At 43.7% G+C, this 17,768-nt stretch overlaps 1 long non-coding RNA gene across 1 annotated transcript in view; it reads right to left on the minus strand.

The window, feature by feature from the left end:
- The window catches only part of LOC144824462 (uncharacterized), a 57,414-nt gene extending 39,913 nt beyond the window's left edge, over nt 1–17,501 (minus strand). The window contains exon 1 of the long non-coding RNA XR_013608961.1: nt 17,315–17,501. This is a non-coding gene — a long non-coding RNA (uncharacterized LOC144824462). The remainder of the gene's footprint in view (nt 1–17,314) is intronic.
- Nucleotides 17,502–17,768: the final 267 nt, after the last annotated feature.

Consider the following 17,768-nt stretch of genomic DNA (forward strand, 5'->3'; position numbering starts at 1 on the left):
GTGCGCCGCGTAGCCTCCCAGAGCTAATGCCAAGCTCAGATTCCAGGATAGAAGACAGGATAGTGAGGCTGGGGGACGGTCACGGAAGAGCCTAGAGCTCACGCGGCCATCTTACTCGGCGCGTAGCTCCTCCCCCGATGCAAGTTTTCTTAACCTAGTCACAAATTCCTCAATAATAGAGAGTGTTTTCGTTCAGCACTAAGGTTTGTGCCGCAAACTCTAGCGTAGTTAGTGAAAATCTTTTTCCACTTCTGCCATTTTATTTTGGGTTCTCCTGGGCTTGATAGAAAAAATGGTGGCTGTGTGACATTTTGCATGTTTGTACTTCCTTTGGTTCCCACAAAATAGTAACACACAAAAGTTATAAATTATCAAGTCTTAGATTACATATAATAATGACAGAAAAAATTGGCGGGGGATCACAGCTAGATTGAGGTGTGCCAATCACCGTAATTTTTTAACTTTTCTTCCAGCTTTAAATGAGAAAAAATATATATGCCACACAAATCACTAAAATTTAGAACTCCTTGACAAATTGTCATAAAAGGACAATGTAGCAGCTTAAATTGACCACGAAGTTGCACCCATATGTAGTCTTAAGCTTAGCCAGTAATGTCAAATCTTAAAATACCATTGGGCCAAAGAAAACTGTAGCGCATTAACTTTGTGAAAGCTTCTGTAGCACAGTAACTCCTTTGTTTTTTTTTATTTAAAGAAATTATATTTATTTTTTCTTACTTCATATCTCGGAAGCGTAAAATAAATATTGACTTTTGCAAGTCGCACGGAGTCTTTTTATCATCCACAGACTCCGTGTTGTTGCTAGGTGACTCTCTTTGTAATTAAAATGGCGTCCTTGTGTGACAAGGTGCCAACATCACTACACCAGAAAAGTCGATGCGCTACAACCATAGAGTGACTGACGCTTCAACGCCTCCCAGAACGTCTCCTTTCCTGGAACGCAGATGCGTTCCAACCACGATAATCCGGAGAACAATTCAGGGCTTTAAACGTCACTGAAACTCACATGTCAATCACACGACGCCCCTCCCGCCAATCTCCTCACCGCTGATTAATATTTTTCACGGAAAGACTTCTGGATTTCTTGTACTGCCACTAGAGAAGCCCTGGAACACTTCTCACCAGATGACCAAAATGTAACCAGCCACAGGAGAAGGTAAATACAACACTTCTCTTTTCCTTTGAAAAAAAAATCAGCAACACGAAGATGGAAGCGGGAATAGAGAGACTCCTTGATGTTGGGGTGAGACCACCTCCTCGCCAAATAAATGTGGTGTTCTTTGACGAAGATAAAGTCTCCGAACAGGTAGATAAGCTTCAGGTTCACTTTATTTACCCCAGCCATCAACTGCTACAGAATAACTGCCACCAGTAGAACATTACTACATTACAATATTCCAATAAGAATAGGAACACAATTACATGGTGGTGTTCTAATGAGAACATACAAGAGTCATAACTTTAACTACTGAAGTGCTATGTCACACTTCTATCAATCGGGACAGAGAAAAAGAACATGTTTCAAGTCCTATAATGCTTACTAATATAGTTGAGACTTGGCAGGAAGTGAAACAGTTGCAAGAAGAGGCAAGTGATGAGGAAAAGATACAAGGTTAAAAGCAGGTTGCAGACAAAGAGAAGAAGATGAAATTTGGGTGTACAAAGATGAAAGACCAGTAATGCCTGTAGCATGATCTCTAACATGGCCTGAATGTACCATGGTCAAACCCATATTAGTCGAGATGCTATGATCCGACTTTTCAGACATACTTGGTACAACGCTAAGTTCAGAATGATCGCTGAAAGCTTGTGCCAACAGTGTCTAGCCTGTCAACAATTGAATCCAGAAAGGAAAACTGTTGTAAGCCTAGGAACCATAGGACGGGAGGAAGGTCCTTTTACCAGGATGCAGTTGGATTTCATAGAAATGCCACCATAAATTAAGGTACGTCCTTGTAATCATGTGTTTGTTTTCACCATGGGTTGAGGCATTCCCCACAAGAAGGAATGATAGAGTGACTGTTGCAAAGCTTCTTTTAAGAGAAATCATCCCAAGAATCAGTTTTCCAGTAACAATTGAATCAGATAGAGGAGGAAATTTTCAGAATGAATTGATCCAACTGATATGTGAAGCACTGAACATTCGTCAGACATTGCATTGTGCTTACAGACCAGAGGCTTCTGGGGTAGTTGAACAAGTAAATGGAACAATAAAAATCAGACTTGGAAAGATGTGTTTGGCCACAGGACTGAAATGGCCCGATGCTTTACCACTTGTTCTAATGACCTCAAGGAGCATACCAGATAGAAAGACAGCATTGAGTCCTCATAAAATATTGATGGGAAGAGTAATGAGGCAAGCATTTGTGCTAGTAGATAAACTATTGACTATAAATGATGATATCATACTGGATTACTGCATAAGCCTGACTGATGTGGTGACTTCTGTATTTCACCAGGTTGGGATTGATGCAAGTACAAAAGAAAAACATCCTGCTCATGATTTAAGTCCTGGAGACTGGGTTCGGATAAAAGTACACAGAAGGAGAAACTGTGTAGTTTCTCGCTGGGACAGACTGCGATAAGTTATCCTGGTTAGCACCACAGCAGTAAAGCGCTGGAGTAAAGAGATGGGTGCATGTCAGCCACACAATCCGAGTCCCTGGACCTGAAAATCAACATTTGTAAGAGACATATAGTAGTTCAGACTCTGATTCTGAAGGTGAACCAGACCAAAATCCAGATCTTGAAGCTCGAGCTGTACGTCGACATCTGGAGATATCAGATACCAGTTCAGCATCCGAAGGAGAAGGTGAAATAGTTGAAATACCAGATCTTGAAGATCGACCTGAAAGTCGACATCTGGAAAAACAGAGTACCAGTTTGGACACTGACAAAAGCAAAAAGAAAACTGGTAAAGGTAAACGTTCTAAAGGACAAATTGTAAATTCTGAGAACAGGAACATAAATCTTAAAATTGGTGAAAAGGAGAAAACTCACGATAAGGATGAGATTCCAAGTAACAGCTCTGGAGAAGTACCTAGCAGAATAATTGAACTAGCAAAAGAAAGCACAGATTTAGTGGATGAATCAGAAATAATAAGGTTCAGAATAAGAGGAGGCGAAGAAAGGTCTGAAACTGAATCTGATGACAGTGAAGGAGAGACAAAGCTAAGACGAAGCTCCAGAAAATGAGTTTGGAGAGTTGAACGTGGAATAATAGAACCTGAAAACAAAAAGCCACATAAAGGAGACAATTGGCCTAGAGGTAATGATGGACTAATATTAAAACTGGTTAACATAAATAAAAATCAAGAGTAACAAGTAAATAAAATAACCAGTCAGAAGAATTGACAAGAGAAAACAAAGAGACTGTACAAAGGCTAAAAAGAGTAAGGAGACCAAACTAGAAATATAAATCGCCTGACTGGATGTATGTTGCCCTACCCACTATCGAGGAAGTGGAGAGTAGCCAAGAAGACCAAAACAATCTAAGTGAGTGAAAAGATTGATAAAAAAACTAATTGATGCAAAACTAGAAACCGAAAGAAGATAAAAACAAAAGAAGTGAAGACATTCCTACAAAGGAAATTGATATCAAAGAAAGATTTTTAAGGACGCATTTTTTCATGTGGAAGAGATAAAGAGATATTAGCAATTGTAAAAGAATAAGAATGATGCATTATATGGTTTGAAAAACAGTGTATAAAAAAATACAAAAAAAATTATATTTTTGAAAAACTATTTTTGAAAAGGGTTTATAAGATGTCTACTAATGATGTTAATAGATTGAAATGTAAATGGTGTAGAATGTGGTTAATATGTACAGGGTTATTAATGTTAGTATGGCTTATTTTAGCAATAGTAATCCCTTTTAGACTACAGATTGAACAAGTTGAATATAATGATAGTGAAAGTGAGAAGATTCATGATTTAAAGAATGATGTGAAAATTATAGATAATACTGATTTGCATAGAGATAATTCTATTAGTGATTTTTCAACGAATGATTTTTATAAACTGTTGTATGAATATGTGAAAACGATGGATGTAAGAGACTGCTACGTATGTATGCGGTTATCTGCATCTGTATCAGAGGGCGTGACTAACCATTACTTTCCTTTGACATTTGGAATAACATATAGTGTATTAGCTTGTTTATTTTACAAAACAGGTAAATTAGAATATTACTATTCTGATGACACGTTTGCAACATTGAAAATTTCACATGGACTGAACAAAATGAAAACGGGTAAAGTTTTTGGTGAATATTTCCTTGAAACACAAGAAATAACTTTAGAATACGCTTTTAACATGTAGAATGCGCAGAGAAGAAAAAGCCTTTTTGGACATGGTTGAAGAAAGGAGAATCCAATATCAAAGAAGATCAACTGCAAGTAAAACAAAATCAACAATGTGGAACTTGAAGATGAAAATCTTGAAGGAAATAATGTAATTGTAGCAATTAGTATAGATGCACCACAATTAGGGAAATTATTTATTCGTAGGGATAACACTCTGTATGAAAACTATTTTGTAGGTGCAATTGAATGTAAAGACACATATATTATCAAAGGGGGAATGGGGATTTAAAGGTGGAAATTATCCTGTTTTTCCTAGAATTTATTTTTTGTGTGAAAACAAAGCGTATTATAGATTACCGGACCATTGGTATGGATCTTGTTACATAGGTCTGGTCTTTCCAAAAATATTTCATGTAGATAGAGGAACTAATGGAATTCATGAAATAGGTAAACCATTAACACGCAGGAGAAGGGAAAGTTTCTTAGAAATAATAGGTGATGTTTTTGGAGCATTGATATCAGCAGTGGGTATATCTTTTAATGCGAATACAATTCGAAAATTGTCAACGATAGTAGATCATTTATCAATAGATACTGCCGGAGGATTTGTAATGGTAAATACTGAAATGCTTGCTATGAGGGCTATGGTGATGCAAAATCGTCTTGCTCTTGATATAATATTGGCAAAAGAAGGAGGGGTCTGTGGAATTTTAAAGGTACAGCACTGTTGTACTTCTACCCAAACAAAAGTCAAAATATCCAATAGTATATTACAAACATTACTGAATTACACAAAGAAATTACTCCACTGGACGTTGACGGTGTTCTAGAGAAACTTGGTAAGAGTTTTTCTGCTGTAAATAGGTGGTTTTTAGAAATAGGTAGATCAATATTAGGGAAAGTATTAATTCCATTGACCGTAGTAACTTTTATGATACTAATATTGAGATTCATTTGCAAATGCACATGAAAAAGAAAAATTAATAAGAAATAAAAATGAAGAAAATAAAGAAAGGGAACGTGAAATGGGAGAAATAGAGTTGAAGGAATATAAAGATAAAATGTATAATGATACAAGAAGAATGGAAATAAAAGATACAAAAGTCTGAAGTTAACAAAATAAAAGAACCTGAAACATGTTTTTATTAAAAATGTAAGTTTAGGTGTTGTGTGGTGATAAAATCACCAAAGGGGGGAGTTGATGGAGCAAGGGAGTGACAAAAATGTTTGTGTACCCCTTGTAAAATCAAGTTCTCAAAACCATAATATGCATTAACTGTGTGAAGCATGATAATTAATCAACAAAAGAAACATACACAGAAAAAGGTACACTAACTGGCTGATTTGCAAACATTTATGTATTATTAACGTAAAGAAGTCATACTAATATAGTGCGGTAACGTTTTAAAAAATGTAATAGAGCTACGCATTTATGTTTATTTGAGTATTTTTGTGGCAAATTGAACAAATGTGGTAAGTAAACAATGCATTTAGTTATGTTCTAAAAATCTAACGTTTATTATGTTTGTTTACATATTAGTTCACATTGAGGCCCGTGCGGCCTAGTTCGAAAGTGGCTGCTTATGTGAGACTTCAAGAAGTATGGCACTACGCATGCGTGACTGTACGCGAGAGATGCTTGAACGGCCTGTGCTCGGACTGTAGATGTCAAGGTCAGCTTGGCCTAAGCACCGGAACTGTGCCAAAGGATGCTCAAGTTTGTGAGCCTGGGAAAATTGTATGCTGTAACTACATGGTGTATAAAAATACAAGGACAGGATGAAGAATTGCAAAATGCGACAATTTTGACCGTGTGAGAAATGTGAAGATGACATTGCAAAGTTTGGACAATGAGGATATGAGGTGATCTTCACCACCCCTCAAATGGACCAATGGGAAATGAGTGTGGACCCTAATGTTTAAAATTTTAGTTAGATAGTTAGGGAAAAAGAGTATAAAAGAGCCAGTACGAAAGAGAGAAGAAGCTGGTTCCTGAATTTATTTTCGCACCACGACATGCTGTCCGCCTGAAGGATTTTTGGTGCAAAAGACTTTGAATTATTTTTGGACTTTAACTTTTGATGGGGCAAAAAATTGAGTGCGGAGTCCTGATGGGAGGTAGACATCGAGGAGGATAGAAAGACAGTCAGCATTGGGAACCTGTGTCGTTTTAATCCTGTATTTGTCGTCTAATGAAACCTGGTAATATAAATTGTAAATTTCTATTTCTTGAATGTGCTAATAAATGTTAGATTTTAATGCAAAGTTATTTTTCTTCTTGACTAAAATTTAAATAAATGTTATTAATTATATGAGTTAGATGTTCGTTTAAATAAATGTCATGACAGAATGAAAATAAAGATAAATGGGAAATTGTAATTAGGCTGATCTTGATTTCCATCAACTAACTTCTACTATCTGGCCCATCGACCGAAACAGTGGGGTGCCTTGATGTTATTTCCTATGAATCTAGAGCAAGAGAAATCGTTCATATATGCATATGTACATAATGTATAACATTTTAAAGCTGATTAATAGGGTGCTCCGCTGTCCAGCAGCTCGCCTTCTAGTCTCCCTGATCTTGGGAGTGGTGTGATTGTGTGAATGAGTGACTCGCGGTGCTATGGGCCCCACCGACGAGTAAAGTAAGTTAGCTCCTAAGTAAACTGAGATGAATTTGGAGCTGGATCAGGAGGGCCTGGCTTGGCAGTTCAGTCTGGACTGTTCCCATGAGGCACAGGGTCAAGACTGATTTGCATATAGCTGGGTCTAAACTGGGGTGGCATGGTGAGCAAAAAAGCGATGGATTTAACCCAGATCTCTTGACTGGGGGTGAATGTATGATTTATTTAGCATTCTGTCCATCATTTATTTGGGAAGCACTATGAAGGTAGGCACTGCGACATCATAACTGACGCTTCCGACGCCGCCGACATCACGCGGAGCAGTATGGAGCAATCCAACGTCACGCGCAAGGGGTATTGCTCAGCAAAAGTTTCCAGATCCAGCCTGATGCCTGGGAAATTCAAATGTAAGGAGCTAGAAATCTCTATCAGATAGTTATGTATGTGCATCTGCAAGAGGCCATCTTTGAATGAATTTTCTTATAGTTTAGAAATATATTTATTCAAAGACAGCCTCCCCCAAATAGGCAGCAGGTGGTACTACGGGTGCGGGAATTGTTTTTAATAAAGATAGGGTGATGGATGAGAGGAGGGAATGTAGTCAGAAATAGAGAGGGAGAGAAAATTGTCTCTCACATGCACTACAATGCCAGTTCTAAATTTTGCATTGGAGAGATACACACCAGCTAATCCAACCATGATGAGACTAAAATGCTAATTTCTGGGGCAAATACAAGAATACGGAAGGAAAGTCGGCGAATCAGGAGCAGGAAAGTGAGAAAAGCAAGAAAACCAATCAATCCTGAGATAGGGGTGGACCCAAACCCCATTGTGTGTACCGTATTCTTCACAATAGGACTTTCACAAGATCAGCTAAAGCTGTCCGTAGGCGAGGCCTAAAAATATAAATGTGGGAAGGCTCTGAATGTATACAAATACAAATAAAGGCATATCATTCCACATATATTTGGCTTTTTACCCGGTATGTTGACTCACCAAAATACCAGGGGTGGCATAAGTGAAATTACCCCTTTGACCACCTAATAAAGAGAGAACAGTGTGGCGTCTACCGAAAGTAAACTGCGCTTTAAGAGCACTATTTGTTTTTGGTTCATGCAGCTTTCTTCATGACTTCTGAGACCGGTTTAACCAAGAGCAGTTAAATGGTGCAAAAGGACAAGGCAGGCTTAGTAGCTGTCACTGATGAAAGTTATGCAAAGAGGGTAGAATGGAATCTGATCTGATCGGAAACAGCAAGAGACATGGGCCATCTTCAACAATATTTAGGGGCTTATTTACAGGGGGATATTGCCACCAGAACATCACCTTTAGTGACATTCTGGTAGCGAAATCCCCTTAGCGTCCTTTGCCCCACCAAAAGGCTGCCGCATTAGGAACAGAGCTGCAAATTTCTTTTGAAACGACTGAACTGCATCCATTCTTGCCATCAGAAGGACTAGCAACTCGTCCGTTCTGTTGAATACATGCTACCAAGCAGAGCTTTCCTCCTGAGGATTCAGGTTACCATTTTACCACCTCGTGTTTGAGAAAGGCCATCTTTGCATAAGAAACTCATAGAGGTCCTTTGGGTGACGATCAAAAATCCTTGATGCTACAAGATCTTTTTTCGACCTGTATTACTGCAAACAGCTCTTTGGTCAGCAAACTCTAGCTGGACGGATTTGAATATCTATCCTGGAGCACATTCTTTATTCATCTTCTACTCAGGGATGTTAATTATCCTCTCTTGAGCACAACATTCTATGGTGGAACTCCTGATAAAGACAGTGTTTCTGTCGAAACGCGCGTAGAGTCAGCTTTGAAACCACCTAAAAAGACCCAATCATTCATCAAAATTTTTTTATTGTCTGCTTACTATACTCTATATGAACTCTATTTTGTTTGATGGAAAGATCAGATATATCAATATAATTATGTGTATGTAGTATATGTGTGTTTGTGAATGAAGAATGTTGTGTATATGCGTTAGGCTCTGTATGAATTTTTCGTATTTGAATACATGTTTTTATGATGACTTAAAAAATAGATAAAGATAATTATTTAATAAACCTTTTTTACATTTTCTTAATTCTGTAGTGTCACTATTGTTCTTTCCCTCATAATGGTTTAAGATATTTAACGATTTGAAGTAGCCCTAGAGTATTTACATTAGCGAAATCCCCTTATCCTTATTTACAAAACAGCGTTAAGCCACATACCGTGACTTAACGCCGCCTTATTTATGTTGTTGTAAATATCTTTATTCAGCAATTTGATCACCATAAAAGCATACATATACATAACATTTTAATTCACCGGTAAAACTTTAAAAATACAGATAAAAAGGAAGAATTACTCCGCAGTAATAATTTACTACAGGCTGTTCAAGCATCAGGCCGTCGGTCCCCTCATGTGCAATTTCAGTAGACGGGAGCGCGTCACCCACGCACTGCCCAGAAATTTTGCCACCCCGCAAATCATGAAGGAGGAAGAAGAGTCAGTAGAGAGTATACGTAATGCCTGGCTATGACACCTCAGCCCCCAATTCCCTACACACTGGTTTCAGCCAGACTTTCCGCGCCACTTTGTATGCGGGGCAGGCAAAGAATAGGTGGGCCACAGATTCCTTTGGAGCTGCACATCCAGGGCACGAATACTGGGCGGCACCAGAGTTAGACCACCTCGCCGTGAAGTCATGCACCGGAAGCGTCCCATATCTCAATTTTAGATATAGCGCTCGATCTAGAGGTTTGGTTATCAGGTCAAGGAAGGGTTCCAGTTTTTTTACCCATTTGATTAACAGAAATTGGTCCGTGAGTGAACCCCCATCCAAGACCCTCAGTGCAATACTCTGAACCCAATCCCAATATAACTTTTTAATCACTTCCTTGGGTGGCGGCGTTTGTGACTCCCAAGCATCCCTTAGACCCAAGTTAAGAACCAGGTCTCTCAATTTCTTCAACCATCCTATTTTTCCCCCCGTGTCCAGCAAAAGAAGATCGTCCAACCCTTCAGCATATTTTGCGAGCTCCTCAGTTCTTCTTAGACGAGTCCAAAAGAGCAATGGGAGTAACCTTATCAAGTCCTTTAGAGATCTTCTGCCCAGATCTAATCTCAGGGGGATCAGCGGGGTGGAAGCAGGAAGGGACACCACCTTCCTTAAGAAGTTATTTTCCGCTGACAATAGATCTGAGACGTTTTCAAACCCCCAGAGTTCGGAGCCATATAGTGCCGACGGGAGAATCTGGCCCTCATAAATCGCCATAACAGGGGAGACTGGTTTGCTGCTTGACTCACGGAGCTCTCTCAGAGTCACCCCGGATGCTCTTTGGTGACTGAGTAACATTTTGGCCAAGTGGTCCTTCCATGTCATTCGACTATTTACCCGGACACCAAGATAATCAAATGAGTTGACCATCTCCAGGGGCGCTCCATTAAGCAAAAAGTTATTTTTGAATCTTTTAGAGGGGGAGAATGCCATCAGTTTAGTTTTCGAGGTGTTGATGATTAAACCTCGGTTGGTACAAAAAGAACTAAACCGGTTCAAGAGTTTTTGCAATCCCGCTGGGGATTTGGAGATCAATAAGGTGTCGTCGGCGAAGAGTAGAGTCGGAACTCTTTCCCCCGCCAGGGATGGGGCATCCGTCTCCTCCCCTTTCAGATGGTCCACCACTCCATTCACGAATAGGGAGAAAAGGGTCGGAGCCATAACACAGCCCTGGCGTACTCCTCTCCTCACAGGGACCCTATCTGTTAACTGTCCCTGGGATCCCCATCTAACCCTCGCATAATTCCCCTCATGGAGCTTTACGATCAGACTCAGGAGCCTACTGGGAAATCCCATCTCACCTAAGATCTCCCATAGTTTTGCCCGAGGGACCAGGTCAAAAGCCGTTTTGAGATCTATGAAGGCCAAGTATAAACTGCCTTTCTTGATGGTAACTGCCTTCCAATAGATGACAAAAAAGCGAAAGACCTGGTCCATCGTGCCTACCTTCCTTCTAAAGCCAGCTTGAAGATGGGAGAGAATGCTGGCTTCCTCCATCCAATCGCCTACCCTTGAGATGATGACCCTGCCGACCACTTTCTGAATTATATCTATCAAACTGATAGGTCTATAGTTCGCAGGATCATCTCTAGCCCCCTTCTTGAAAACGGTTACCACCTCAGCCCCCTTCCATGAGTCTGGCACCTGATGACCCCTAGTTATCAAATTCATAATTGTGGCAATTAGCTTGGCCCAAGCCTGCGGCTCTGCGATCAACAGGTCCCCAGGGATCCCGTCCGGCCCGGCCGCCTTCTTTGGGGTTAGATGTTTAATCGCCCTCTCTATCTCGGTGGTCGAAAAATCGGGGGCATCTACCCCTAAGATATCCACAGCTCCAAAACTAGTTACCCCGGGGCTGATTAGTTCATCATTACCTCCATATAGGGATAAAAAATGATTAAACCATTGCTGGCTAGTTATGTGTGCTGCTAATTGTTGCATTTTCCTCTGCCTTGTTCTGTTAATCAGATCCCAAAAGAGATTCGGGTTCCTTCTGTTCACGGCGTTGGCTAGATCCTGCCAATGCTGTTCCTCCCACTCACGTTTAGCCAGCGATAGTACTTTTAGGTATTCCTTCCTGGACGCTCTAACCAGCAAAGGATCCCCAGAAAGCAGGGCTTTTGTCAGATTTTTCCTCTTGCCCTTACATTGATATGTATACCAGGGTTTTTTAGAAGTGGGAGGTGTAATCAGTTTCCTGTGACTTTTACCATTCGCGATAAAGAATTGGCTGACATGATCTATTGTAGCCTTGTAAGCTGAGTCGAGGGAAGAGTGCGGCGACGTACTAAACTCATTTTCACAGACCCAGGCTTCCAGATCAGAGGACAGGCCCTCTACCAGGAATTTAATTGCCCCTAGGTCATCCTCCTTCAGGTTAGCCTTATCCCATTTCAATCTACGATTGTTGTTATATGGGATAATCTCTTTAGTTGTTTTTAGTGGGGCATTCACCCTACTATCTTTAAGGATGCCCCAATTAAACTTGCAACACAGGGGATTATGGTCACTATCCTGACTTGGTAGCACTTCCATATCAATAAGGTCTGCCCAAAAACTAACATCCATTAGGATGTAGTCAATTCGGGATGGCCCAGTTAGTCTGTTGAAGGTCAGTGCACCTGCCTGGTCAGATATAGTCCTGCCATTAAGGGCTCTTAACTTGTGGTCCCTAGTTAATGCATTAATTTGAATTGCCCTAGCTGACCATTTCCTGATGGGGGGCTGGGATAGAGTTGGGATCGACCAGTTTGAATCTTCAACTTCAATACCCAGGGGGTCGTCCCCGAGGAGAGGTTCAAACGTACAATTGAAGTCTCCCCCCACGATAATTTTTGCAGAGAGGGGGCAGTTAGCTAGGGCAGAGTCCAGAGCTGTTAAAGTTAAGGAGGCGATGTCCGCTGATGACCCTCTGGCATAAACATTAAAGAGATCTAGCCTACCACTCTCCGCATTCCCTCTAGAAGAGAGGTGGAGTATGTCCCTACACTCCAAGTTGTGGTGTGTTACCGCCCAGTCCAGCTCTATTTTAATCCAAACCATGAGGCCACCCGCTGGTCTACCCTTTCCTTTACTTACTGCAGGTAAAAAGTAGGTGTTATACCCTGATTTATATAAGGGTAATAGGCTCCAGGTTTCCTGAAATAGGCACACATCGAACCTCTCAATAAACGTGTGCCACTCTGGTAAATCTAACTTCCTTTTTAACCCCGCAACATTCCAGGATAGGAGGTTTATTACCCGCCGACCCTTGGGCATTATGGTATGTTCCCCCTTATTCGCACCCTCATTGTCCACCATGGTCATACAGCAGTCCCCGTCTTGGGCCAAGGGAGTAGGGTCTACAGGACAGCTAGAAGTGCTGGCCATAGACTCGACTATCATGGGAGCCTCAGTAATGTTGTTAGTAATGGCAATTTGTACTAGAGGTGGACTAACTTGCCCTGCATCTATACTGCCACAAAGACGTGGGGCCTCCTCCCCAAGATGTTCGCACATCACCCCCATGGGCACTAAACTTCAATCGCAATTTTCCAGCCCTGAGAGCTGCGAAAACCGATTGTAAGTGTCCAGGGGAGTGAAGGGTCTTAGATGTTCCATCCTGCTGTCATGGTTCAACCTGTGTCTATAAGGCACCGTAGACCAGGCGGAGTGCTGTTCAGGCACCGGAGCAAAATGTTGGCCATACTGGGGATAATTGTTGCTGTATGGCACGGTGAGGGGTGGCCTGTATGTTTGAAACTTAATTGGATATTTGGGAGGAATAGCCTCAGTCCTGGGATTGAAATAAGTTAGGGCCCGAGGGATAATACAAGTTTCCCCATTTCCAGGTGGCCAGTTTAAGATATAGTCTGATGCTCTGGGGTCTCTGAAGTTGACCACCACTAGGTCTCCCTCTATATCTTTAATTCTACTCCCCAGCCAGTTAAGCCGTCTGACGTGCACTATATCCCCATCTATATTGGGCGCTATCGGCCTGTAAGTCCTCAACCAATGGATAATTTTATTTTTGAGTTCTGCGTATCCCTCCTTCTTGTTTTCTGCTAACGGCGGGACCCCAGTCAAAACTACCACATAGGGCACTGCTTCTGGGGGAATCTCCACTTGTGGCACCTTTTTCCGTGGTATTCTATTAAAGCTACCTACCCCATGGTCGTTCTGGTTGTTTTTACTTGACGGGGCCTTTAGGCCTGGTTTTTTTGGGTCACCACCCTTTTCAATTACAGGTGCATTTAACTGTTTTGGAGGAAGTGGGTTTTGAGAGGGGAAATCGACCCTACCCTGTTGATGCGTGGTGTTTTTGGCCGCCTGAGCTGATACAGTTGGATTTTTTGGAACGGTGGTAGAAGGGGGCCTGGCTATAGGTGTAGGGTGTTCCACCCCATTCCCATTCCCCTGAGTTTTAGTCATAGTAACCATGCTAGATATGGCAGTTTCCAGTATGGTCAGTCTGATTTCCACCTTTTTAATGGACTCATTAATAGGTAATAGGAGTGATCTCAGCAAAAACTCCAAATTCCCTATTAATGTTAGGGGAAGGGGAGTAGCTGGTACTGTGGCTCCAGCATTGCTGACAGGAACCACAGCCTGTGCAACTGTTTCTAGTGAGCTATTTACAAGTGGTGGAACTACTGCTGGTGTAGAGTCCGACTCCTCTGCTAGGGTAATCTTAGTTGTATTGAGGGTTTTTGCCCCTTTACCAAATTCAGTATGCGAGATTTTAGCTTTACCCGGTGCCACCCTTAGTTTCCTCCTTTTTTTACTAGGTGGCGGGCAATGAATCTGGGCAGCAACTAAATGCTTAGGTTTCTGTTTCCTAGGCTTAGTTATGGCAGTAATGCGACTAGGACTAGGGGTAGGAGAAACAGTTATGATGTTATCCGAGGGCAAGCAAGGTGTGGATACAAAATCACGAAACAAAAGAGGAACACCTTCCTGACTAGCATTATCCCCACTCAAATCTACAGAGCCTTCCTCCCGGGTCACAACAATCAGGGAGCTGTCGCTAAGGGGTGTGTGTTTCATGCTCTCAATTGAGCGGCGCCGCTCGGCCCTACGCTCGGCTAAAATAGAGTCCTTTTCACCCTCACACTGAACCTTGGAGAAATAATTATCCAATGACCCATTGCGTAACCTTCCTTTTTTTCCAGGGGTTTCCTCTTCTGTAGACATATTCTACGTGGCAGGGCACAGGCTACTAAACAGCAGATATTAGGGGGTGGGCCCAGCCCAGCCTACTCTGGCCTACGAGGGCCTCAGAGGGCCCGCCCTTTGCCCGGGCTTCGCCCCGAGCTACGTCCCGCGCGCGTCCCGCTGCGCGAGACAAGTAGACTGATTATAACCTCCTAGACGAGGGGGGTGGAGCCGCTGCGGGAAGAGGCTTCAGGTGTTGGAGTGCCTCGCAGTCCCGCAGCGGTGTGGGCGGAGGGCGGGTCCTGATGGAAACGATGGCAGCTCGGGGCCAAGAGCCGCGTCCCAAGGCAGCACAGCAAACAAAGTCACAGCGCCGAGGCAGCAGAAGCCGAGGCAGGAGAAACAACCCTCAGCACAGGTCAGCCCACGTTGAGTAGCACCCGCGCAGCGGGTGCTGCGAAAGTTATACAGACACACCGGGCGGGGGGCGGGGCCGCTGCGGGAAGAGGCTTCAGGTGTTGGAGTGCCTCGCAGTCCCGCAGCGGGGTGGGCGGAGGGCGGGTCCTGATGGAAACGATGGCAGCTCGGGGCCAAGAGCCGCGTCCCAAGGCAGCACAGCAAACAAAGTCACAGCGCCTCGGCAGCAGAAGCCGAGGCAGGAGAAACAACCCTCAGCACAGGTCAGCCCACGTTGAGTAGCACCCGCGCAGCGGGTGCTGCGAAAGTTATACAGACACACCGGGCGGGGGGGCCGCTGCGGGAAGAGGCTTCAGGTGTTGGAGTGCCTCGCAGTCCCGCAGCGGTGTGGGCGGAGGGCGGGTCCTGATGGAAACGATGGCAGCTCGGGGCCAAGAGCCGTGTCCCAAGGCAGCACAGCAAACAAAGTCACAGCGCCTCGGCAGCAGAAGCCGAGGCAGGAGAAACAACCCTCAGCACAGGTGAGCCCACGTTGAGTAGCACCCGCGCAGCGGGTGCTGCGAAAGTTATACAGACACACCGGGCGGGGGGCGGGGCCGCTGCGGGAAGAGGCTTCAGGTGTTGGAGTGCCTCGCAGTCCCGCAGCGGTGTGGGCGGAGGGCGGGTCCTGATGGAATCGATGGCAGCTCGGGGCCAAGAGCCGCGTCCCAAGGCAGCACAGCAAACAAAGTCACAGCGCCTCGGCAGCAGAAGCCGAGGCAGGAGAAACAACCCTCAGCACAGGTCAGCCCACGTTGAGTAGCACCCGCGCAGCGGGTGCTGCGAAAGTTATACAGACACACCGGGCGGGGGGCGGGGCCGCTGCGGGAAGAGGCTTCAGGTGTTGGAGTGCCTCGCAGTCCCGCAGCGGTGTGGGCGGAGGGCGGGTCCTGATGGAAACGATGGCAGCTCGGGCCAAGAGCCGCGTCCCAAGGCAGCACAGCAAACAAAGTCACAGCGCCTCGGCAGCAGAAGCCGAGGCAGGAGAAACAACCCTCAGCACAGGTCAGCCCGCGTTGAGTAGCCGCCTTATAAATAAGGGCCCTTTTCACGCTTCAATTAGCGTGAAAGGGGCGTGCGATGGGTGCTGCACCACTGCTGCAACACCCATTTCTTTTTTACGCTGCTGCATATTTACAAGGATGGGGCAGCGCCAAAACCTAAGGCCAGGTAAAACGTGGTCTTAAGATGGCGATAGGAGGAGAAATTATTAATGAATAATTTCTCCTCGTATTTTGCTCTTTCTGTGAGCTGAATTCTGCAGCAGACATAGAAACAGCAAATCGCCTGTAAAGATTGTTTATGTGTAGGAAGGTGTCCTTTCCTGCACATAAACAATCACCCCTACAGCGCAGGCACCCTAGCAACATGGTACAAGGGTACCCGCGGGGGCGCTATGCAGCATTTTTAGCGCCAGTGCTAGGGGAAACGCAGGGGTGCACTGTATTTTTGTAAATACGGTACATCCTTGCATTTATAAAATGTTGGCACACGACGTTACCATTTTTGGAGTAACACCGCGCTCCGACATTTTATTGTAAATATCCCCCAATGTTTCTCAGTCTGATTTGTTCCTTTATGTTGTTGGACACATTCTGGTGCTATATGACCCTTATTGAGTATCAGTGCGCTTTAAAAAATTCATATCACATGTTCATTCATGATAATGTGGCTGTAAACTGCTCTTCGAGGTTGCACTTTGAGCCCCCCTACCCCTCTCTTTTGCCAGACTTCCAAAACAACCACAGGATGGCAACGAGACCTGCGAACTAGACTGATTATGGCAGGAACCCAGATAATGCAGATGGTGTTCTGGCCGGAGAGTGGGGGCATGAGGCTAATGACTGGCCTTTGGCTTCAGGTTCTGGCAGGGATACACTGCACAGCACTTGTCACAGAATGTGTTTTCTTTCCCTTTCATATGGATTTAAGTCTGTGCACGTCTGCTGGCTCACAGCTGAGCAGTTGATTGTTTTTGACAGATAATTGTGCCTTTATCTCTGTCGGAGACCAGGTTTTATTTGGTCTTGTGAATGTTGGACACGTTGCTGTAAATACAGTCTGAAGGGGAGGGATTCTGTGTGCTTAAAGTAACTGCTCTGGTATGTCTGCTCTGTGCCTCGACCAACACAATCATAAACCAAAAATAACGCGCGCCGAAAGCTTCAAAGGTCTGCCTGCAAGTATTAACCAGGTCATTTTTTTTTTTTTACTTTTTGTGCTCTTACCTCATGTCTACTGAGTTCCATTTTTCCGTCAGCCCGTGTTTGGACTGGTTTTATTGGACAGGCAGAGGAAGCTGCTGGGCCTTATTTGTCAAAGGTCATAAACACCTGCATAATCCGGACATGTAAAAGTAAGGACGACAGATGACGGAGGGAGAGTAAGCCGCCATTTCTAATGAATCCCGCGAGACTTGGCACAGTCGAGCTCACGCTCGAGACTTTACGAATGCCCTCGGGCCAAGAGCAACGTGTGACTAACACGTCCTCGGTAATATATTGGGCACTTATTTATGAGGTGTTTACGTGCACTGACAGGCCCTCGGGCCACTGACAAATTACCGCCCAGCTCCCCAGGCACATTACACATTTTAAGGGGTCTGAATTTCGACATTCCTCTAATATTTTACTCCTTTTGGAATGAAAATAGAGCAACAGTTTTGAATGCAACAAAACCAAT

The sequence above is a fragment of the Lissotriton helveticus genome, chromosome 3_1, assembly GCF_964261635.1.
Source record: "Lissotriton helveticus chromosome 3_1, aLisHel1.1, whole genome shotgun sequence".
NCBI classification, from domain to species: Eukaryota; Metazoa; Chordata; class Amphibia; order Caudata; family Salamandridae; genus Lissotriton; species Lissotriton helveticus.